Below are 25,551 nucleotides of genomic sequence, written 5' to 3'. Positions count from 1 at the left end.
CACTAGGAACACCATCATTTTATCTGCTAAAAAATATTAAGAAGAGATTAAATAAAACCTATGAGTATTGATTTTTCAGTTATTAATTACAAATGAGATAAGTAAATATTAAAAAATAAATATTTCATTCATTTTATATATAATCAATGGCTAAAAAATTAATATCTTTAATCTCCTTTAAAATATTATTATAAAAAAATATTGAAATTTGTCTTTTAAGATGGATGAACAGTGATTTCAATTCTGAAATCTGAGGAGGGGCTATACTTGGGCGCCGCTTCAGAACTCGGGTAAAGGAGGAGAGAGGGTTGTGATGGTTAATGATTAGTAGTGAATTCTATTCATGTTATATATATTAATACAATTTTAATTCCGAATTTCATTATTACTGAAATTAAAGCTCTTTTCAAACTTTTTTTTTCTCTTATATTATCATTTAAGCATTTTTCCGATTTCTTTATAAAGTGTCACTAAAGTTCATTTTTAAGTTCAAATTTGTTATGCAAAAACAAAATCTTATTTTTGGTGAAAGGAGAAAATTCTGGCTGTTTACTTTAGACCTTATATCCAAATCTTTATTATATGTTACATAATCCTCTAAATAAAAATTTCAAATGAAAAACAAAAAAATAAGTTAATATTACAATGATGGAAAATACAGGGGCTTGAATGCAAGTCCATTTTAGAAATTCTTAGGGTGCAAGTACTGTCCATGCTTACTGTATTATGAATTTAATAATGATTAATAAAATACAAAAATCAAAAGCATATGCCAAGGCAGTGATGGGCTCTCTCCATAATGCAAGGGATTGGTAGGAGGGTTCTAAATGGGATGGGAAGAAGATAGCAAAGAAGAATGTGAATAACTCTCTCAATTTTCTTTATTATTTATTTATATTTGTATATATTTTCTTTATATTTTGTGTGTTATTACTATTCAAAAAGAAATGATTTGTTGTCTGATCTCTGCTTTCCATTTAGCTATATAAATCCATTCCTCCACCAGCAGATCCATGAGTTGCTTGGATGAGTTAGCTATAGCTACTGATATGCTACAAGCACTCTCTTTACTCCTCTCTTCTCCTTCCTTCGTTGACCCTTCCTGTGAGCTCCGCCTTTTTGAACAGTCGCTTTCTTCAACCTTGTCTCTCCTTATTCTTTTAACCCTTCAAACATGTTGGTCCGCTTCAGCTTTTGTCAGTGCAATCTTTGGGAGTTGATATATGGGGGGTGGAGGGAGGGGTTTCAGAGAGTTACATGGCATAGATCTGCATAAGAACATCACGTATCTGTGAGGCATTTACATACAAATCTTTGTCAATTTTGCATTTTATATCTCTATTTTTTATTTATTTTTTTTGTTTGTTGGAGTAGTAGTAGTGATTGACATGCATTTACAGAGAGCTTTCTTCAGTCCACTCATGGGTGGCAATAAGATTTAATTAGCTGCCGACTCATTCATCCAAATACTGAGTTAAAGGGCTAGCTGAGGAGGTTACCCAGTAAATGAGTGAATGAAGCGGGAGACAAATTGAATCTTAAGCTTCCTGTACTTGGACTGAAGGGAGCTCCCTTTACTGTTATTTTATCAAATAATATATATGTTTTTCTTTTTCTTAGATTCTTAACTTCTTCTCTACTTGCTTATTCTCACAATTTTATATTCTCATGGCTGCCAATGCTTTTGGTATAAAGCACTTTGATGCTCATGAGGTAATGCTAGAGAACCCTCAACTTATCCGTTTTCTTTGAGCGATCTTTATCTAGCTTTTCTTAAACTTTTCTTCGAGCTTTGTTATCTTGTTTGGTGACCTAGAAAGAGAACTGTACATCTGGCTTATTATCTTCTGGGTATTTCTGATGCTTTTTTCTTATGTATTTTCGCTTCTGTCTGATCTCCTTTTGCCTCGAAACAATCAGGTTGCAAAGGTAGGGTTATGGGATATGACGAGCTTAAGAAACTGACTTTTACTCGCCTTCATATCCAACATCTGTTCTTAAATAAAGAGCAACTGATCTACAAAATTTGCTTGCAGTAGCAACAGGTAGTGATCTAATGAGGGTTTGATTTTTAGGGTTTGTATATATCAATCTGTATGCAGTTCTTGTAAAAAGCTACCATTAAAAGGCAACCGCATGAGGGAGATAAGCTTACAAGCTCATCACGCTCCTCGACAATAGCTTCTTGGGTCTTGCTTTCTAACAGGCAGCAACAAGTTCCTAGACGAGCTGGACATGTCTCCCAGAGGTTCAATTACCGAAATATCCTCAAACAGAGCTTCGAGCAGTGCTTCAAGGAGGATATTTTAATTAATTTGTAGCAAATATATAGTTAGAAGAACTTTCTCTTCATCTCTAGTTTCCTTCTGATCTGCTTTGTTTACTGGTTTCTAATTCATTTAAATACGAGTAGTTTTCTTTATTATTTTCTGTCCTCTTTCAGTTAAGCAAAGCTTCTCTTGGGCTTCTAAGCTTGAGCACTGTATTTTCACGTACTACATATTGGAACTGTATCTTGTATATATATATATATATACTGTCGTTTTCATTATGTGAATTCCATCGATGGGTTTTGTTTTCCGATCTTCCAGGCAAAAGATCCAAACTTCTAAGGTCCTTTCCTTGATTTGCAATGTAAAAGAAAACGTGAGACTAAGATGGTTGTGGCAGTATGAGTAGTGTGGTGAAAGGGAAAGCTGGAGCCCTGGTTTTTTGTTTGTCTTGAAGCCTTTTAGGAGTGGCAAAATGTGTCACCACCACAAAATACAAATGGAGACGCCTCATGGAAACTATAGGAAGACTCGGGAAAAGGTAGATTAGGTCTTTAATCTGTCATCTTCTCTCTTTTCCAACATCTATTCAATTCTCTAATGTGGTTATTTAGGAACCATCCACATATAGTTATCTTTGATTTTCTTTATCTCTAATTAATAACTTTAGGTACTTCAATTAATTATTAAGATAGTGGATAGCAGAAAAAGAAAAGGTACATTAGTATACTTAAGTGTCCATTGCTTAGATTTGATTCACTTTAGGAGGAAAAAATAGAAATTAATTCCACTTGGGAAGATCCCATGTGAGAGAAGAAGAAGAGATAAGTCTCGCATGGCCAATAAATTACACTAAGGATTAAAGTGAGAAGCATAGTGAGTTGACCCTTTATAACAACGGAAAATAGATTAGGGAGTGACAAGAAAAAAAAAAAAAAGAAAAACAAAACTATTTTATAGTAATTAAGATATAATATAATTAATGGAGAAATATTAAAAAATATCTCGTGGTTCTTATATCAAATTATTACCATAATATATTATGCCATTAGCTAAAAGCGGCAATTACAGATCCTTGCCCCATCAGATGTGTAAATATTATTACGAAATATTATTTTAATATAAATTAAATTATAAATCTTAAAATAAAAAATTTATGAAATCATAATATATATATTTTTGTACTTTCTTTAAAAATATTAAAAAAAATATTAACAATTATATTTTACTTTTTAAATTAATATTTTTTTATGATATCTAAAAATTATTATTTTTTTATTAAAAATGCAATATTATAAGTTCTTATTTTAACATAAATTGAATCATATTCTAAAATAGATATGAGTAAAACCACAATATATTTTTTATATTTTTTTATAATTAATGATGTGTCTCACTATTTAAAAAACTAAAACTTTTTCTACGAAATTTTGATTCAATCAATATAAAAGTGCCCTTAATGAAATGTGAAAGATGTACCTTTGATTTGCATCCACAGCTAAGGACACTCCTTGTTATGGTCCGTTTTTAATTGAAACTCTTCACCTCCTTTATTTGATGTATTCTAGTAGGTGTTTAATTCGATTTGGGTGCGGGAAGTAGCCTTTTTCTTGTTGCTTAGAATCTCAAAGATTGTGAATTGTCTCTCATTTTTTTGAGTAGTTGATTTGTTATGTAAGAACATAGTCAATCGACTGTTCTCATATCCTCCTCATTGGCTTCCACGAAGAAAGGATTCTTGGTTTCTTTTAACTTCTCTTTGGTTTCTTTGTTGTGTGAACTTTTATGCATATTGATGTCGATATTTTGGTGGTTCGATATTCCTTTTTCAATGGATTCTTGCTTCCTTGTTTATTTTCTTATTTTATATTGGGTATAGTTTTTGTCTTTGTATAAGTTTTTCGGCTATGGTCTTGCTCCTTTCTTGAAAGTAGCTCATATGTTTTGGATCTAGTAGTTTGTTTGAAACTTCTGTATTGTATTTGAACCTTAGGGCCTTTTCAATCAATATAATTACTTATAATAACAAAAAGATTTGAAAATGTGAAAAAAAAGGCTTGAAAATGTCTTTAAAAACCTATTAACTTTTACATTTAAAGCATGCAATTGTAACGGCCTGGTTAAAATTGATCCAAATAGTTTTTGGATCTATTTTTCACTTTATTCAAAATAATTAATCAAATTTATTTAGTAATTTTGTACTAGCTATTATAAATCTATTTACTTGTTCATTTCCAACTAATGTGAGACGTCATGATCTCCTATACTCAATTTTGCAACATCATCATCGCAATATTGCTATACTGAATAGGATACAATTTCTAAACCAAATCCAAATTCTTGGGTATTGTATTTCGCTAGTACCTCAAACAACTTCATATCGTCTTATGGACACTAGCTCCACATAATTTTTCTAATCTAAGGTGGCTCTAATGCAATTATAATATGTCGATCCAAACTATCTCAGATAACTTTTTGATCTACTTTTCACTTGATTCAAAATAGTTAACTGAAGTTATTTAATAGTTTCATGCTAACTATTATAAACTCTTTTACCTTTTCATTTCCCACCGATGTTGAACGGCACAACAATAGTCAACAATCCTTTCAACATTTCATCAAATAAGTTATATGCATCATCAGGTGCTGAATCAGATACAACTGCTAAATCAAGATTGGACTCTTAGGTATTATGGTTGGCTAGTGCCTTGAGCGGTTTCACATCATCCTACAGCCGGCTCTTTTCTAGCAAGCTCACTAGCTCCACATAAATTTTTTGATCCATGGTAGTTCTGATATCAATTGTAATAATTCAATCCAAACTAACCTAAATAATTTTTAGACTCACTTTTTACTTTACCCAAAATGATTAACTAAGTTATTTAGTAGTTTTGTGCTACCTATTATAAATTCTTTTTATTTACCACTAACGTTGAAACAGCCCGGCCCAAACTGACTCAAATAACTTTTGGACCCACTCTCCACTTGGCCCAAAATGGTTAACCCAAGTTATTTAGTAGTTTCGTGCTAGTTATCATATACAATTTCAATTTTCCATCATCTTCTGATGTGGGCCTGCTTCCGGTGCGAAAGCAGACAGCTGAGCGTTACACTCGGTCCCATTAAATTTGCGACATCCTCGTCACAACTGAATTGGTTACAATTGCTAAACAGGACCAGACCCTTGGGTATTGTGGTTCGCTAGTACCTCGGGCGGCTCCACCTCGTCTCTCACGGGTAGCCCTTTCCTCTCAGGCCCACTAGCTCCGCACAATTTTTCTAACCCTAAGTGGCTCTGATACCAATTAAAACAGTCCGGCCCAAACTGACCCAAATAACTTTTAGACCCACTTTCCACTAGACCAAAAATGGTTAACCTAAGTTATTTAGTAGTTTTGTGCTAGCTATTATATACAATTCCAATTTTCCATCATCTTCCGATGTGGGCCTGCTTCCGGTGCGGAAGCAGGCAGCTGAGCATTACAAACGTGGAACGTTACGACAATAGTCAACAATCCTTTCAACATTTAATCAATAAGTTATATGCATCATTGGATGCCTCAAAAAGCCAAATCCATCACTATTATCCTTTTTGCAAAAAAAAAAAAAACTCAAAATAGCATACATCAAACAATAAACATCAAGTTTAAAACTAAACAGAAAAATAAATAATAAAAAATTACATGGATGAGAACTTGATAGAGGCGAAATATTGAGTCTAACCAACTAGCATAATTTCTTAGCAAAAAAAAAAAAAAAGATATCAAGCTTTACAGGTGCAAGCTTCAAAGATGCCGATCAAGTAATGAGTTAGAATAGAGCACCAACTTCATTTTCTTCTCAATTAGATTATTGTTTTGGTTTCTTATTGTCTCATATTGTACACTTTGCCTCCTACAATTTATCTCATGATAGCAGGCCTCTAAAATAATATTTTTTCAATGTTTATACAATTGATATCAAGAGTCATAGATAATATACAATTATTGGTTAATCTCTCTTTTTAGTTGATCGATGAGTTGAATAACAAATATATGACCATTGATTTGGGAAGACAAATTCAACAATTCAACTCATCAACTTGTATGGCGATTTCTCCATGGAATTCCGCTACTTGTATGTAAGCTCGGGAGACGAAGTTAGTGATGTTAAGATTTGATTACAAAGTCATAAGTGTTGGTTTAGTTCCTGATTTAATTTCTTATAGTGTTATTGTTAGCACTGGCAAATAAAATTATATCTGCTGCAGATTATTTGCAGATTTTTAGGTCATTTAGTTCTGTTTAGTTTACTTTGTAATGTCTATAAAAGGCTTTGTTTTCTTCTTCTATTAAGGCATATACAAATCCACTTTCTCTTTTATATTTCTGATTCTTTATTATCTTTATTAATACCAATATATTGTGGTATAAGAGCCATTATTTAGGCAAAGTGGGGAGAGAGTAGAGAGGAAAAAAATAAGGGAAAAGAGTGGTTCACACAAACCTTTCAAATGGCAGTAAATGGCACTGCTACTTCCACCCAACCATTAATTCCTTCCTTCAACGGTGTGAATTATGAATTTTGGGCTATAAAAATGCGAACCATGTTTATTTCGTAGGAATTGAGGGAGCTAGTTGAGAACCAAGTACCATGCTGATGGGAGTGTGCAAAATCATAAAGCACGACTTGTAGTAAAGGAATATGCCTAACAACGAGGTAACGACTATGAAGAAACATTCTCACCAGTCGCTCGCCTTGAAACTGTAAGATTATTGCTTGCTTTAGCTTCTCAATTATCCCTTCCTGTCTTTCAATTTGATGTGAAGTCTGCCCTCTTGTACGAAGATTCAGAGGAAAAAGTTTATGTTTCTTAACCTGAGGGTTTCGTTGAAAATGGTCATGAGGATAAAGTTTTTAGATTGAGAAAAACTCTCTATGGGTTTAAGCAAGCACCGTGAGCCTAGTATAGTAAAATTGACAGCTATTTTTTGTGAGAATAATTTTGTTAAAAGTGAAAACGAGCCCACTCTATACTTGAAAAGAGAAAGCAAAGATAGATTTCTGGTTGTGTGTATTTACGTTGATGACATGATTTATTTTGGGTCCAATGATTGTCTCATTGTTGATTTTAAGTCTTCTATGATGAGAAATTTTGAGATAAAAAATTTAGGGTTATTGCAATATTTTCTTAGGCTTGAGGTGAAATAATGTGCAGATGGAATGTTTGTTGGACAACAAAAATATGCAAGTAATTTGCTTAAGAAATTCAACATGGCAAAATGCAACATGGTTGCAACTCCGATGAATTTGAATGAAAACGTACAAGCTAAAGATGGGATAGAGAAGGCTGATGCAACTTATTTTCGGAGGATGATTGGTGCATTAAACTATTTGTCTCATATACAACTTGATATCACCTTTTGTATTAGTGTCTTATCCAGGTTCATGCACAGTCCAACAAAGCATCATCTTAGAGCAGCAAAAAGGGTATTGCGATATGTTCTAGAACGGTTAATTTTGGAATTTGGTATACCACAATATCAAATTTCAAATTATTCGGCTACACTGATAGTGATTGAGCAGGTTCTTTGGATGATAGAAAGAGCACATCAGGTTATACTTTCAGTCTTGGTTTAGGTGCCATCTCATGGAGCTCAAAGAAACATGATACTATTGCTTTGTCATCTTCAGAAGCGGAATATATTGCTGCAACTTCTACAACATGTCAAGCTGTGTGGCTTAGGCAAGTTTTGGCTGACTTGGGTCAAGAGCAAGTGGCGGCAACTAAAATTTATTGTGATAACAAAGGCACAATAGCAATGACAATAAATCCAGTTTTCCACAACAGAACAAAACACATTGAAACTCGATACCATTTCATTTGAAGCATTGAAACTCGATACCATTTCATTTGAAGATTGGTTGCAAATGGAGAAATAGAGTTGGAATTTTGTGGTACTAATAATCAAGTTGCAGACTTATTCACCAAATCTTTGTCTCAGCTGAAACATACTTATTTTGGTCATCAATTGGGCATCAATGATTTTGAATCAAGAGGGCAAGTTAAGATTTGATTACAAAATCATAAGGGCTGGTTTAGTTCCTAGTTTAATTCTTGATATTGTGTTATTGTTAGTAGTGGCAAATAAAATCATATCTGCTGCAGATTTTTAGGCCATTTAGTTCTATTCAGTTTACTTTGTAATGCCTATAAAAGACTTTGTTTTCTTTTTCTATTAAGACATATACAAATCCACTTTTTGTTTTATGTTTCTGATTTCTTATTATCTTTATTAACACCAACGAGCGAGTCGGTTTAATACTAATAAAATTGATGGTAAGTCTATAGTTTATTTCTTTTCTGAATAAGGTTATAATTATTTCATAAGAAAATGAAAAATGAGATACAGTGATTAGAGATTATAGAATATTATTGAAATAAAAATATATTCTCTTTTTATTCTATTCAAATAATTGATTAACAATTATATGGACATAGTACTTCTATTTTTAAGGAAATCAAAATTTGGAGAAATATTGATTTTTAAAAATAGACAAATATACCCATTATTTATATTAAATTTTAAGGATTAAAAAGTAATTTTTCAAAAAGAAAAGAAACATTTGTACTCGTAAGTGGGTTGTTTATCATTTATATTGCTATATGTATATAAACCACAGACATTGGCTTCTACCTCTAGTGCTTTCCCACCTGAGGCCAATGAATGACAAGTGCTCCACTGTTCTCTGTGGCTCTCCTTTCCCCATATGAGAATCTCTGCAAGAAGAAAACAATTCCCACCACAAATAATTCTGCTTTTTAAGCTCTGCATATTAGAAACTACTTTATTTCTTTTAGCTCTCCAAGCCTAATAGCACTGTGCTTTTTTTTTTTTTTTTTTTTTTCAGACTATGCTAAATTTGGATACGAGCTTTTTCTGCAAGTCTCTTTCCACTTTTCGAAAATCCAACGGCTGTTTCTCATGCATGATTGATCATTTTGCACCATCTTTAACGAACACAATTGTCATTCTAGTTTGTCATTATTAACACAACTAAGATTTTGATGATATGGGAATTTTCCACGTGCCCATCCCTGATTGGTCCTTAGGTTTGTTTGAGAATTTTTGGTTGCTAGCTCGTTCAAATAATTAAAGCCAAAGGAATTTATAGCAAAATAAGGTTAGCCATCGAGAATTATGCTCAAGTAATTAAAGGTCCATCTCAAACTACAACAAATATATGTTCTAACAACACTTTTTAATTATCATTTTATACTAGATATTAATATAATAAATAATAAATTATATTTAAATATCATAATAGCATATAATATTGTAAATTAATATGAAAAAGTTTTTAAAAATTTTAAATTATAAAATATATAGATATAGTTGGATGATTGTGAGAATTTTCATCTATATATTTAAATTGATACGGCGGATACTTTTAAAATTATCTATTATCTATTTGTATCGAGTAAAACACTTAATATATTTTAATTTTATTTTTATTTTTAAATTATTTTTTATATTTAATAATATTTTTAATTAATATGTTCATAATAAATATAATTTATTATCTTTATTAATATAATACTTTTTAATTTCTTGTCATTATTATTAATATGAATTTTTTTATCATTATTATTAGTATATATAACCTTTTAATTTCTTATCATATTAGTATATGACTTTTTAATTTTCTTTAACTTTTTTAATATAATATATTGATCACAATAAAATAAAAATTTTAATATATATTTTATTTTATTTTTAATAATAAATAAACTGTAAAAAAATTATAATCAATATTATTATTTAATTAATGAATAAAATATATTATTAAATATTAATAATATATAATAGTAAGTATTAAAATCTTTGAGTAATGAAGTTGATTGATGCATGATTTTATATTTATTAATATTTGAAATTTGAAATTTTTTATTTTAATATATTAATTAAATTTCTAATTATTCTCTATAATTATCTTTTTTGTTTTATAGCAATAAATTATATATTTTTTATATTATTTTAAATTTGAAGAAATAAAATAATATATTATAATTTATTCTCCATCAATATAATTTTAAATTCAAAATCTGAATATAAAAAAATATTTTATTTTTCTTAACAAACAGAGTGTATTTATAATTCAAAAAATTTAAAAGTAAAAATTAACAATATCTTTAAAATAACTATAAAATATAAAAACTAATATATTTAAACTTATGATAAATTGATATTCTTAATATATTATATATATATATATATATATATATTTTGATGTTCTGAAATTCAAAAAAAATAGAGTTTACAGTAGTTGAGTGAGTTTGGTCCGAGAGGAGGGTCCTACTCTCATTTTATTCACTTTCTCTCACTTGCTAGTGACGTCTAATGGTTTTTCCACTATAGTGATGACCATCTCTGTCAAATAAATCCGTACGTGCATAAGTATCAGTTTTCTCATCTACGTCAGGCGACCATTTAATTTCTTCAGTACGCATACAAAAAAGGACTACGGAAGAACTGGATTGATTCATTTATCATCATGCTTGGTCTCTGAACTCAAATACGACCTGACCTGCTGAGCATTTGGTGGCACACGTCAAGCCTGTCGGACAGCCTTATCTAGAATCGTCCTGAAGTCTAGGCCTGATATATTTTTATGGGCCCTAACTCGGCCAGAAAGAGGTGTTATGATATATATAATTAAATTTTAAAATAGATTGATAAAAGATTAAAAAATACACTATTAATTCTAAATATTTATGACATGGGTATAAATATATTTATAATTTTTATATATTTATAATTTTAATTTTATATAAAATAATAATTAATGTATATGTAATAAATACAATTTATTATTTTTTAATTACTATTAATGTATGACTTTAACTTTCTATTACTTTTTTAATATAATAAATATAATTCTTATTCTATTTATTATAATAAAGATAATTTATTTTTTTTAATTACTATTAACATATAACCTATTAATTTTTTACTACTTCTTAATATAATAAATTTTTATTATATTTATTATTTTAATTTCTCACTATCTTTTAGTATAATAACTACAATTTTTATTATATTTATTGTCACTATAATTTTTAATCTCTTACTACTTTTTAATATTTTATATTATTAATATTTTACTAAAAATTTTATTGCATTCTTATTATTAATAAAATTTTATTATATTTTTTATTTTAATAATAAATAAAATGTTAAAAATATATTTATATAAATTGATTTGAACAATTAAAAAAATCACTTTTACTGTATAACAATAATTTTATAACAAAACAAAAACCTACATAAAATTTTTTATTATTTCATAGTATTGTTATTTATTTATTTAATAATTTTATAAAATATAACTAATATAATTTAATTATAAATATCTACGATGGAAATAATTATATAGTATAAATATATATAATCGATTAAAATTTTTTTAAACTGTGATAAAAATATAAAATAATTGAAAAATTAATAGAATTAATTGTATAAAATATTATCAAACTAAAATATTATTAATTTAAATAATTATTTAAAGTTAATAAATATAAATAATTAAAATATAATAAAAATAAAATTGCTACTCTAAATTAATGGTTATCGAGTTATTAAATCTAAATTGGTACAATTTATTATATTATTGACGGTAATAATTTTAGTTTCTTCACTTTTTATAAAAATATAACTTTTATTATCCATTTTATATAAAACCCATTAGTACTAATCTCTATTTCATATATTTTTTCACATATTTTTTTCCTTATTTTTTTTAAATGACTCATATTTTTGAAAATTTTTTTTTTATTATTTTTTAGTATATAGCATGAGATGCATTATTACACTACTCTCCACAGCAAATTCAATCATTTTAACTAGGTTCAAGTTAGATGATGAGTCATCTATATGTTTTGGAGAGATCATTCTATTTTTTCTCAATAGTAAAATATATTTATATAATGATTGTTATGAAATTATTTGTACTATGACAAAATAGTGTTCACCTATAACATGATTGATATATTAAGTTTTAATATTAAAAAAATTACATACTTAAAGGATATTGTGATAAAAGAGACGATTATCTATCTTTCTCCACCATCATCACTACCACCACTGCCATCCACCACACCACCGGAGTTTAGTAAGTTTTATTCTTTTAAGAAAATAGTTTTTTGAATAGAATTTATTATTTTATATTAATAATATACTATAATAATTATTAAAATTTTTAATTTTCTTTGTTGAAATTGAGTTTAATGGTGAATTTATTGTTTCCCTTAATAGACGGCTGAATTTATACCAAAAGAAATATTATTTTATAGAATAATATCATATAATATTAATATAAAAAATGTTAGTATCCACGCATGCATACAAACAATTAGTTAACGATATAATTTGAATCTTTAAAGGCACATTGTTGATTTATTTTTTAAAAAAATGTAGATTTCATTCCATACCTGCAATTATAAAGTTAATAGCTATTAAGAGCCCATAAGATCTTATAGATAAAAGAAAAAAAAAAATACAAGTTTTATTAAAAACAACCAGTCCAAGGCCCAAAATGTAAATCCTGGAGCAACCAAATAGAAGCAGAAAGGAGACCCCAAAAAAAACCATAACCTGAAGCTACCAATAGGACCATCGTCCCTTTTTTCCTACCACTGTTACTTAGAAAGATCAACCGATAGTCATACAAAGAGCATGCCTTTCATATACAACCTGCCAAGATAAAGAAGCAGACCCTTAAAAAGACCAAACAATACCAATCTCCAATGATGAAGAGTCGATGGCTGGAGATCCTAGCATCTTAGTGTTTAAGGGTTAGTGGTCAGAGATGAGTGGCCGGCTATAAAACTCTAGAGATGACCACTAACATATTTGTACACTTTGCGGGCTTAAACAAAGAGGAGAAAATTGACTCTAGCCACTAACATCCAAGAAGATTAGCCAGGAATTATAGATCTTCAAATATGCATGGTATTCTCTATGGATCACTAAGGAGAAAGCATTGCAGGTCACAAATCTCTTTCATCGTGCACCACCACCAGCATGCAATAAAACAATCATAAAAACTTATTGCCCCATCCCACAAGAGTGGAAGGAGAACCTTCATCTGGTGGAGTTTTTGCCTTGTTGGGTTAAAACAAAATTTATTTGTCAATTTGGATTTATGATTTATTTTTAAAAGATTTGACCGCTTGATGATAGATTCCACTCTTGACGCGTTTTTAACATGCATTAAAATCGAGTGTGCTTTATAAACGTGCTAACTACATATTAATAAATTTATAATGATTATTATTTAATTACGGATTACTATAATAATATATTAAAAATAATAAAATATAAAAATATTTATTATTATAGAAAATTATATTATAAATAATATTTTTGAATTAATATAATATAACTATATTATTATAATATATTAACAATTAAAAAAAAATCTTGGCTTAGGGACTCACTCAGGCGCCATACCAAGATTACTTATTACTTTTTTTTAATGTCGGCTAGCGGAGATTCCTCTACCACCCTATATGTTTATTTTTTTAAAAAAATTATCTTTGGGATGTTTATAAACCGCACCAGGCCTTATACGAGCGCACCAGACTCTGGCGCTTTTTACGAGCGTACTAAGAATGAATTCTAACGTTAAGTAGGCAATCAAACCCCTCTTTGGCAATCAAACCACTCTTTGGCAAATAAGTTTGCCATGAACTCAAATTGACAAATAAGGTTTTTTTAGCTCCAAAAAGGTAAAAAGTTCAAAATGTCAAGAGAACAATTTCTAAAAGATAGATGATAGAAATCCGTATTCTAACACTCTTCTTTGATTTAGAAATTGCGAAATTTGAATATTGTCAAAAAGGTAAAAAGTTCAAAATGGCAAGAGAGCAACTTCTAAAAGATAGATGATGGAAATCCTTATTCTAATACTTTTTTTTTTTTTATTTAGAAACTGCGAATTTTGAATGTTATGAACTGTGCATTTCATAACAAACCCAAGCCTACAGTGACAAAGGAAAAAAAATTTCTTTATTCACAATCATGTTCACAAGCATATTCAAGTTCATAACCACATTAAGAGCTAGTGGAGGCGAATTGCAACATACACCATTCATAATATTCTAAATTTGCAGTTCTTAAGCAAAGGAGTGTTATAATAATTGGCTTAGTCTGGACATTTAAAATTATGATTGTTATGTTAAATAAGTCGAATGATTTTAGGAGATAATGTAATATCTAAAAGTGGAGATAGAATAAGATTTAGATGTGATATTAAAATTTAGATTACTTATATTCTGAGATTTTCAGTTATGTTTATTGTATAAATAGTAATATTATGAATAAAATTGGTATAAGAGCAATTTTCTTTATGTGCCTGATAAATTCATGATAAGAAAAAAAATAAAAAAAGAGAGACGATGCAAAATCAAGGAAAAAGTCATATGAAAAAAAAAATCAAGCCACCAAAAACGCAAGAAGTCCATGTCATAACAAACTCCTTCACATCTAATACGAGGAGAAGAAAATTCTCCATTCACATCCAATACGAGGAGAAAGAATTCTCTATTCATATTCACATCCACGTCCAATGCCCGAAAAATAAAATTTTCCATTCACATCCAATACGAGGAGAAAGAATTTTCCATTCACATGTAATATCAAGAGAAGAGAATTTTCTATTCACATTCAACGTTCATATCAATTATATATTAATTTAATACATTTAAATCTTTTATCATTCTTTGTTCTAAAAAAAACTACCGGTCTTAGAAAAAGAAAACTTTTAGAAAATTTCTTAATGACCCCTAAATTTGTTAATAACGTCAAGTCAAGAGTGTTGGTAACATTTGCCCTCTCTTTATTCTCTTTAAAGATGTTTCTAGCCCATTCTGGAAATTTTTTTTTAATGTAAACAATTTGGTTTAATTTCTTAATCAGAGTCTTATCCATCACTATCTAAAGATGCAAAGCTAAACCTTCTATGGAATGTGAATTTGACCTGTGTCCGATTGAAGATAAGAGTAACATTGTAACACCCCATCAATTTAAGGCCTACTAGCAAGATATGAAGACAATATTAAAGTTTCTTCAGCTACTCCTCATACCTTCATGACGTGACAAATAACTTCATGAAGCTTAATTCATCTCAATTAAAACTAATTAAATTTGGTTTATTCTGCGCTTCCTCTAGTTCTTCCTTTCCATTTTTAAAATATTTTATGTCAAAAAAGAAAAAAAATTATATTGAGGTAATAATTTGAAGGGGCGAGCAGTATTCGGTTCAAACTGAAAAAATCGACCTAACCGAATTAATTTGAAAATTCAGTTCGGATTTTTATTTATTTTAGTTCAGTTTGATTTTTAATTTTAAAATTTTTTGTTATTTTAGTTCGATTCAGTTTTAATCTGAAAAAATTAAAAAATCCGAACCGAACTTATTAGTGATAATAGTATATTATTTTTAATAATTTAAAGAGATTAGATCATATTGAGGTTAAAATATTTCAATTAAATTTTAAAATACTAAAAATAAAGTGTAAAAAATAAAAAATTTATTAAAAATTCAAACCGATCAAATCGAATCGAATCGAACCGAATCAGACCGGTTCAATTCAATTCGATTTTTGATCAAAATCAATTCGGTTCGATTTTTATAAATACTAAAATTTTAATTTTTAATTTATTCAATTCAATTCGATTTTAAATCAAACCGACCAAATAATCACCTCCGCTAGACATACACATGAAATGGCAAGTCAATAAATTATGAACAATTGTATGTTAATGGGCTCTTAAAAGGGTAACCACTAGTTAATTTTTGAAGTTTTTTGCCATTGTATATAATAATGCTATATGGAATGGTGGGGAAAAAGAGGCTCATATGCGATATTTTCATTATTTTTTTTGTGTGGTAATTTCATTGTTTGATAAAAAAAGTATTTTATGTAAAGGAAATTATTCTCTGTCCAACCTGAAAATCTAGAAATATATTCTTTTAAATTTATTTAAAAATTGATTTGTAAATTTAATCTACTTTGTTTCTTTAATTACACGTCCGCTAATTAGAAGATCTTCCAATTTTTAATAAAAATTTGATCAATTAAAAATTATATATGAAAAATTTTTGTATGCATTTAAATGTATAAGTTAAAACTAATAAAAAAATTAAAACTTTATATTAATATATAGATTTTAATTTTTTTTAATTTTTAATTACGTATAAAATCATATTAGACGGTTTTATATGATGGAAGAATTCCCATATATATATATATATATATATATAAGTTGATAAGATCAGTCTCTCTCGTTGACAAATTTAAAGCGCACAAGAGACATCATCCACCAAAACATTTGGTTGCTAGCTACCAATAATAGAGCTTCAGGTGTATTAATTCTCCCTCCAAGATGGAATATTTAATTAATGGAATCATATCTAACAACCCATTAGCACTATTTTTGCATATTCCTATGTATATGTACCTTATGTGCTATGCCAGATATTCTCCCAGCACTCGTTAGAGATAATTGTTTTGTTTGTACCATATGAGAAGCTTCTGAGAAGCCATACGTAACCTGAAATATATATAAACTTTTGCTAAATGAATGGAACCAGAACAATTCTCAATCCCCAAAGATAGATTCAAGCATTTCATTCTCATATCTACAAACTGGGACCTTAGAATTATTTGTTTCCTTTTTCTGTTTATGTTTACAAGGCAATAAATGTTAATGGATTAAGGAGTTATGTTTGTTCACATTTATTTTTTTTTAGATAATTAATTAATTACAAAATTCTGCTGATTGCTTGCCTCTCAAAGTGCACCTTGTCGACAAAAGAATATACAGAAAAGGGCATGAACCCTAGCTAGCTTCAAATTCATCACTGGCTGTGTGCATTTCAGGTCCTACCTCTAGTGGTCCTCAAACTGGGCATTGTCGTTTGCTAATCGTGCGGACAAAAAGTGCCTTCTCTGCAGATAGCCCCTACAATCTCTAGGCACTTCTCACACAATTTCAATTTGAATATTTCTTCTTGACATATCAAATAAATCCAAAATATTTAATGATCTCAATACGTATATAAATAATTAAAATATAATTTCTTTAAAGTACTTATAATAAAGTTTTTTTTTTTTTTTGAATTAGTACTTACGCATCGTGAACTTTGATGAAGAAGAGCAGTCTAGTGGATATCATTTGGACACAAAATCTACTGTTAATTTCTTCATTAGAAAGTTTGATGTAAAATACGCCATCAGCATCTAGACATCAGCGACGTCATCACAGGCTGAAACAATGTTCCAATAAGGTCAACCAATGTGGCTAAAAGCATAGAGTGAAGATTGGCCAGAGTTTTTCCTTCCTACCATGCATGGGAACTCTATCGTGGAAATAAAATAGGTGGAGATGTTTGAAGATGGGTCCTCTACTAGATGGTTTCTTAATAGAGCAGAGATTTTATCATGAGATATGATGCAAGTTATCCAGGGACCTCATTCTTGAATATTAGCTCCTTCCTTTTGCTCACAGCTATTGACATAAAGCTCTCATACAAGGACGGAAAGAAATTTTCAAGATATTGGGATGAGCTGACTGCAGAAGGAAGTGGGGCCATTGAGGATGCGAGTAAGACCTTATTGAAACAGTCCGATCCAAATTGACCCAAATAATTTTTGAATTCACTTTGCTGAAACAGTTCGATCCAAATTAATCTAAATAACTTTTAAATCCACTTTTTATTTGACTCAAAATAATTAACCTAAATTATTTAGTAGTTTCGTGCTGGCTATTATATCAACCCAAGTAGTTTAGTGTAATACCCGGCTAGATCAGGCATCAGAATTCCTACCGTCCGGTGGAATTCGAGGATGTCAGAGGTTTTTAGACGGGTAAGAGAAAGATTTTCTTAATGTTTTTAAGTATTTTAAAGGTTTAGAGTGAGAGAGGATTGAGTTTTGAAGAGAAATGACCAAGGAGGTTTTTGCCAGGTTCGGCCGCCGAAGGTAATGTTCGGCCGCCGAAAGTGCTTAAGGTTTGGCTGCCGAAACACCAAGTTCGGCCGCCGAACGTTGCATGGTTTTGCATGCGGTTAGGTTGCCGAAGCTGAGTCGGTTTGCCACCTATATAAACGCCTCCAATCGGTGAAATGGATAAGTATAGTGTAACGACCCCAAAATGGACCGTCACCGGCGCTAGGATTCAGGTCGGCTTAAGGCCGCCAGAACCCGTAGCAAGCCTGCTATACTCTCTGTGTACCTGTAAACCTCATACATGATCATACATTTTATGTGAAAATAACACTCTTTTCTGCACCAAGGCTCAACCTGTGCATGCACTATCTCTGTACTCTGTACTCATGTACTCTGTACTCTGTATCCCTGACTAGAGCTTGCTCTAGATGGGTTAACTCATACCTGTTAAGCCTGGTTTTCACATACAGGAAAACATATACATATACAGATCATGTACAATACATACATCACTAGGTCAAGCAACAACTATTACATCTCTTTAATATTACATGTCCACTCTAAGCTATTACAGATCTCTTTACTTTTTTCTGTACTCTGCTGGACTGTCCCTGTACACTGTACACTGAACCTGCAAAACTGGGGTTAAGGGAGTGGGATGAGCTCTATAGCCCAGTGAGTAGAACAGTAAAACATCTCAGGAAAATATGATCTCATGGAATGCACCATATCACAGACAAGCCACATCAAGAGTAAACCTGTCACCACATAGTCCCAGTAACTCTGTGCCAGGGCGTAGTCAAAGGCTCCTGGACTTCCTGTCATATATGTATATGTGTATATAACACCTCCTGTACTTACCATTGCCAGGGCGTAGTCAAAGGCTCCTGGACTTTACTATACACCTGCCAGGGCGTAGTCAAAGGCTCCTGGACTTCGCTATACCTGCCAGGGCGTAGTCAAAGGCTCCTGGACTTCCTGTCTGAGACTATTGGATCATTCAGCATTCACTCACATCATCAAATAACGATGCAATGCAACATATTCGTGAATACTAATGCAATCATCCTATGGCATAAACATGATGCATGAGATATGCTCAAAAGCAGTTTGTAGTTCAATTAAAAGTCATAAGTTTAGTTCCACTCACCTCAGGCTATCTGGACTGACTGACTCTGCAGGCTCTGAACCTCTGAAGCAGTACTCACTGCTGCTCTCTCTGGTTCCTCTGGTCTGTATAAGCACATAAAGACTCAAATGAGGGACCAACTTATCTTCAGAATACCTCTCTTTAAACTACCCAAGAAACCCCTTAATCTCACTCTAAACTCATGCAAACCATGCAAAAGAAAAGCTGGACAGGACACTTTCAGCGGCAGGTTCGGCGGCCGAATGTCCTCTCCAGAGACGAAACTCAAGCACCTTCGGCGGCACCTTCGGCGGCACCTTCGGCGGCCGAATCCCCTAAACAGAGCCGAACATGCAAAAACACTCGGGGGCAAGCTGTGGCAACCAAGTCACCATGCAGGAGGTTCGGCGGCCGAATGAACCTTCGGCTGCCGAACCTGAGTTCATCCAGAACTCAGCTTCAACGGCAAACCATCTTCTCCTTCCCTTCAACCACTCACACCATGTACACCAACTCCTCAACACACATATACGCATGTATATGATCACAGGGGTCCAAAACTAGCTAATAACCCCAAACAACAAAGCAAACATAACACATAATCATGTCTACATGCATAACTCATCAAAACCACTACTTCTCACGTAAACATGCATCTCTCTCCCTTAACTTCCATAAAACCTTCAGAAAACATAAAAACATGTTCAAGAGCATCACGTACCTCCTGTTATAAGAAGATAAACACTCTGATCAAAGGAAACGAACCACCTCTCTTCACACTCTCAAACTCTCAAAAACTTAGTTTTTGTTTTCTTCAACACTTTCAAAATCTCTTGCACACTAGCTAACTCTTGCATGAGCTGCTCAAACTCAGCAAATAAACCAGGGGAGACGTGGCCAACGTCTGGACATGAGCTGGTGATAACACCTGTCCAAAATGCTGACTAAGGGATACAAAACTGCTGGCTAAGCAACTCAGCTTCGGCTGCCGAATCGCATGCAAAACCATGCAACATTCGGGGGCCGAACCTGAATTCGGAAGCCGAATATTGAGCACTTTCGGCGGCCGAACTTATCTTCGGCGGCCGAACTTGGCTCAACTGCCTTAGGTTATTCAACTCAAAACTCACTTCCATTAACCGTAAAACATCACTACAAATCATACCACTTAGTAAAACATAAATTCTACCTTTTTCTAGAATTCCGACACCCCGGATTCCACCAAACAACAGGAATTCCGGTGCCGGACTCTAGCCGGGTATTACATTCTTCCCTCCTTAAGAACATTCGTCCTCGAATGTGCCTAAAACAACAAAAACAAAACACAAGGAGGAAACTAACCTCAAAACAGATGTGGATACTGCTGGAGCATAGACTCCCGCGTCTCCCAGGTGCACTCCTTGAGCTTATGGTGGTTCCATAGGACTTTCACCATCGGAATCTCCTTGTTCCTTAGCTGTCTGATCTGCGTGTCCAGAATCCGCACTGGCTGCTCTATATAGGTGAGATCCGTATGAATCTCCACCTCAGGCTCACTCAGAACCTGATTCGGATCTGACACAAACTGTCGTAGCATAGAAACATGAAATACCGGGTGAATTCTCTCCATAGAAGCAGGTAAATCCAGCTTATACGACACATTTCCGATCCTCTGCAACACCTCAAAGGGTCCAATGTACCGTGGAGCCAATTTACCTTTCTTGCCAAACCGAACCACTCCTTTCATTGGAGACACTTTCAGCAATACCCAACTACCCTCCTGAAACTCTAACTGCTTTCTGCGAACGTCTGCATAACTTTTCTGTCTACTCTGAGCTGTTCTGATTCTCTCTCTGATCATGGGTGTAACATCCTCTGGGCTAGAAGCCCTAAGAAGGTGGATTGAAAGTATCCCACATCGGAAAGAGGTAAGGAGGGGGGAAGCCTTATAAGGGCAAGCCCCAAGAGATCACAGTAGACGCGTTTTGAAGGGAAGGATGCGGGGGAAGGACGCTGGGGGTGAACCCTGGGCGTGAACCCTTAGAAACAAAACCGTGAGGGGAAGGCTGGGCCAAGGCCCTCGAACCCGAAGCGGACAATATCTACTGTTGTGGGCCCAGAGGATGTTACAATTGGTATCAGAGCCTGGGCCTCACGAGTACGGTGTGCTGAGCGAGGACGCTCAGGCCTGTAAGGGGGGTAGAAGCCCTAAGCAGGTGGATTGAAAGTATCCTACATCGGAAAGAGGTAAGGACGGGGGAAGCCTTATAAAGTCAAGCCCCAAGAGATCACAGTAGACGCGTTTTGAGGGGAAGGATGCGGGGGAAGGACGCTGGGCGTGAACCCTGGGCGTGAACCCTTAGAAATAAAACCGTGAGGGGAAGGCTGGGCCAAGGCCCTCGAACCCGAAGCAGACAATATCTACTGTTGTGGGCCCAGAGGATGTTACAATTGGTATCAGAGCCTGGGCCTCACGAGTACGGTGTGCTGAGCGAGGACGCTCAGGCCTGTAAGGGGGGTAGAAGCCCTAAGCAGGTGGATTGAAAGTATCCCACATCGGAAAGAGGTAAGGAGGGGGGAAGCCTTATAAGGGCAAGCCCCAAGAGATCACAGTAGACGCGTTTTGAGGGGAAGGATGCGGGGGAAGGACGCTGGGCGTGAACCCTGGGCGTGAACCCTTAGAAACAAAACCGTGAGGGGAAGGCTGGGCCAAGGCCCTCGAACCCGAAGCGGACAATATCTACTGTTGTGGGCCCAGAGGATGTTACAATTAAGCCCTAAGCAGGTGGATTGAAAGTATCCCACATCGGAAAGAGGTAAGGAGGGGGGAAGCCTTATAAGGGCAAGCCCCAAGAGATCACAGTAGACGCGTTTTGAGGGGAAGGATGCGGGGGAAGGACGCTGGGCGTGAACCCTGGGCGTGAACCCTTAGAAACAAAACCGTGAGGGGAAGGCTGGGCCAAGGCCCTCGAACCCGAAGCGGACAATATCTACTGTTGTGGGCCCAGAGGATGTTACAATTGGTATCAGAGCCTGGGCCTCACGAGTACGGTGTGCTGAGCGAGGACGCTCAGGCCTGTAAGGGGGGTAGAAGCCCTAAGCAGGTGGATTGAAAGTATCCCACATCGGAAAGAGGTAAGGAGGGGGGAAGCCTTATAAGGGCAAGCCCTAAGAGATCACAGTAGACGCGTTTTGAGGGGAAGGATGCGGGGGAAGGACGCTGGGCGTGAACCCTGGGCGTGAACCCTTAGAAACAAAACCGTGAGGGGAAGGCTGGGCCAAGGCCCTCGAACCCGAAGCGGACAATATCTACTGTTGTGGGCCCAGAGGATGTTACAATTAAGCCCTAAGCAGGTGGATTGAAAGTATCCCACATCGGAAAGAGGTAAGGAGGGGGGAAGCCTTATAAGGGCAAGCCCCAAGAGATCACAGTAGACGCGTTTTGAGGGGAAGGATGCGGGGGAAGGACGTTGGGCGTGAACCCTGGGCGTGAACCCTTAGAAACAAAACCGTGAGGGGAAGGCTGGGCCAAGGCCCTCGAACCCGAAGCAGACAATATCTACTGTTGTGGGCCCAGAGGATGTTACAATTGGTATCAGAGCCTGGGCCTCACGAGTACGGTGTGCTGAGCGAGGACGCTCAGGCCTGTAAGGGGGGTAGAAGCCCTAAGCAGGTGGATTGAAAGTATCCCACATCGGAAAGAGGTAAGGAGGGGGGAAGTCTTATAAGGGCAAGCCCCAAGAGATCACAGTAGACGCGTTTTGAGGGGAAGGATGCGGGGGAAGGACGCTGGGCGTGAACCCTGGGCGTGAACCCTTAGAAACAAAACCGTGAGGGGAAGGCTGGGCCAAGGCCCTCGAACCCGAAGCGGACAATATCTACTGTTGTGGGCCCAGAGGATGTTACAATGGGCACCATTCTACTGGTAATGTCTACTAACTCTGGCCCTGCAAGAGCCTTCTCTCCTACCTCTTCCCAGCAAACAGGGGATCTGCACTTCCTCCCATACAAAGCTTCATAAGGAGCCATCCCGATGCTCGCATGATAGCTGTTATTGTAGGCAAACTCCACCAAAGGTAGATGCTGCCTCTAAGAACCGCCAAAGTCTAACACACAAAGGCGAAGCATATCCTCTATGGTCTGGATGGTCCTTTCTGACTGTCCATCAGTCTGTGGGTGGAAAGCAGTACTAAAATCCAATCTCGTGCCCATCGCACTTTGCAGACTCCGCCAAAAGCGGAAGGTAAACTGAGGTCCTCTGTCTGAAACTATAGACACTGGGACTCCATGTAATCTCACTATCTCATCCAGATAAACCTGTGCCAACTTATCCACAGAATAGTTACTCCGTACTGGAAGAAAATGAGCAGATTTCGTGAGTCTGTCCACAATCACCCATATCGAGTCTATCCTGTTGGACGCTACTGGTAAACCCACTACAAAATCCATGGCTATGTTCTCCCATTTCCATTCTGGAATCGGCAATGGGTTAAGCATTCCGGCTGGTTTCTGATGCTCTAATTTCACCCTCTGACAAACCTCACAGGCTGTCACGAACTGCGCCACTTCTTTCTTCATGGCTGGCCACCAATAGACCTTTTTCAGATCCTGATACATCTTGGTAGCTCCTGGGTGAACACTATATCTCGCATTATGAGCTTCCCTCATAATGTCTTCCTTCACACTGCTCCGATCTGGTACACAAAGTCGACTCCCATAGCGAAGGATCCCTTTGCTGTCAAATCTGAACTCTGCACTATTGCCTGACTGAACAGTCCTGGCAATTTTCATCAACTCAGGGTCCTCGTGCTGTCTCTGAGCTATCTGCTCCAGAAACACAGGTGTCACTCTCATCTGTGCTATCAACGCACCTGTACCAGACAACTCTAGCTGTAATCCCTCGTCAAAGAGCTTATAGAGCTCCATCACAACCGGTCTCCGCTCTGCTGCTATATGGGATAAACTGCCTAGTGACTTCCGGCTTAGGGCGTCTGCGACAACATTCGCCTTACCCGGATGATACTGGATCTTACAATCATAATCACTGAGCAATTCGACCCATCTTCTCTGCCTCAAATTCAGCTCTCTCTGACTTAAGATGTACTGTAAACTCTTATGATCAGTGAAGATCTCGCATTTAACCCCGTAGAGGTAATGCCGCCACATCTTAAGTGCAAAGATAACTGCTGCCATCTCTAGGTCATGGGTAGGGTAATTCAACTCGTGCTTCTTCAACTGTCTAGAAGCATAAGCTATTACTCTATCACTCTGCATCAATACACAACCCAATCCCACTCGAGATGCATCACAGAACACTGTGAACTCTTCATTACTGACAGGCAGAGCTAACACTGGTGCTGTTGTCAATCTCCTCTTGAGCTCCTCAAAGCTCTCTTCACACTGGTCTGACCAGATAAACTTCTGGTTCTTTTGAGTCAATTTGGTCATAGGAGCTGCTATCTTTGAGAAGTTCTGAACGAACCTCCTATAGTAACCTGCCAGTCCCAGAAAGCTTTTAATCTCAGTCACTGTCGTGGGTCTGGGCCAGTTAGCTACAGCCTCTATCTTCTTGGGATCTACCTCAATACCCTCTGCTGATACCACATGTCCCAAGAAGGCAATGCTCCGTAACCAAAACTCACACTTTGAGAACTTGGCATACAAACCATGCTCTCTCAATGTCTGCAAAATGATCCTCAGATGCTGAGCATGCTCCTCTGCATCTCTGGAATACACTAAGATATCATCGATAAACGCAATGACAAAGTGATCCAGAAACTCACTGAATACCCTGTTCATGAGATCCATAAATGCTGCAGGGGCGTTAGTCAACCCGAACGGCATCACTAAGAACTCATAATGCCCATATCTCGTCCGGAAAGCTGTCTTAGACACATCTGTCTCTCTGACTCTCAACTGATGATACCCGGATCTCAGATCTATTTTCGAGAAACAACCTGCTCCAGCTAGCTGGTCAAATAGATCATCAATCCTAGGTAAAGGATACCTATTCTTGATAGTGACCTTGTTCAACTGTCTGTAGTCGATACAAAGTCTGAGGGATCCATCCTTCTTTCTGACAAAGAGCACTGGAGCACCCCAAGGTGAGGTACTAGGGCGGATGAAACCCTTATCTACCAAGTCCTGCAACTGTTCTTTCAACTCTTTTAACTCAGCTG

The sequence above is a fragment of the Manihot esculenta genome, chromosome 1 (assembly GCF_001659605.2).
Source record: "Manihot esculenta cultivar AM560-2 chromosome 1, M.esculenta_v8, whole genome shotgun sequence".
Lineage (NCBI taxonomy): Eukaryota > Viridiplantae > Streptophyta > Magnoliopsida > Malpighiales > Euphorbiaceae > Manihot > Manihot esculenta.
Note: the sequence above shows the minus strand (reverse complement) of the source record.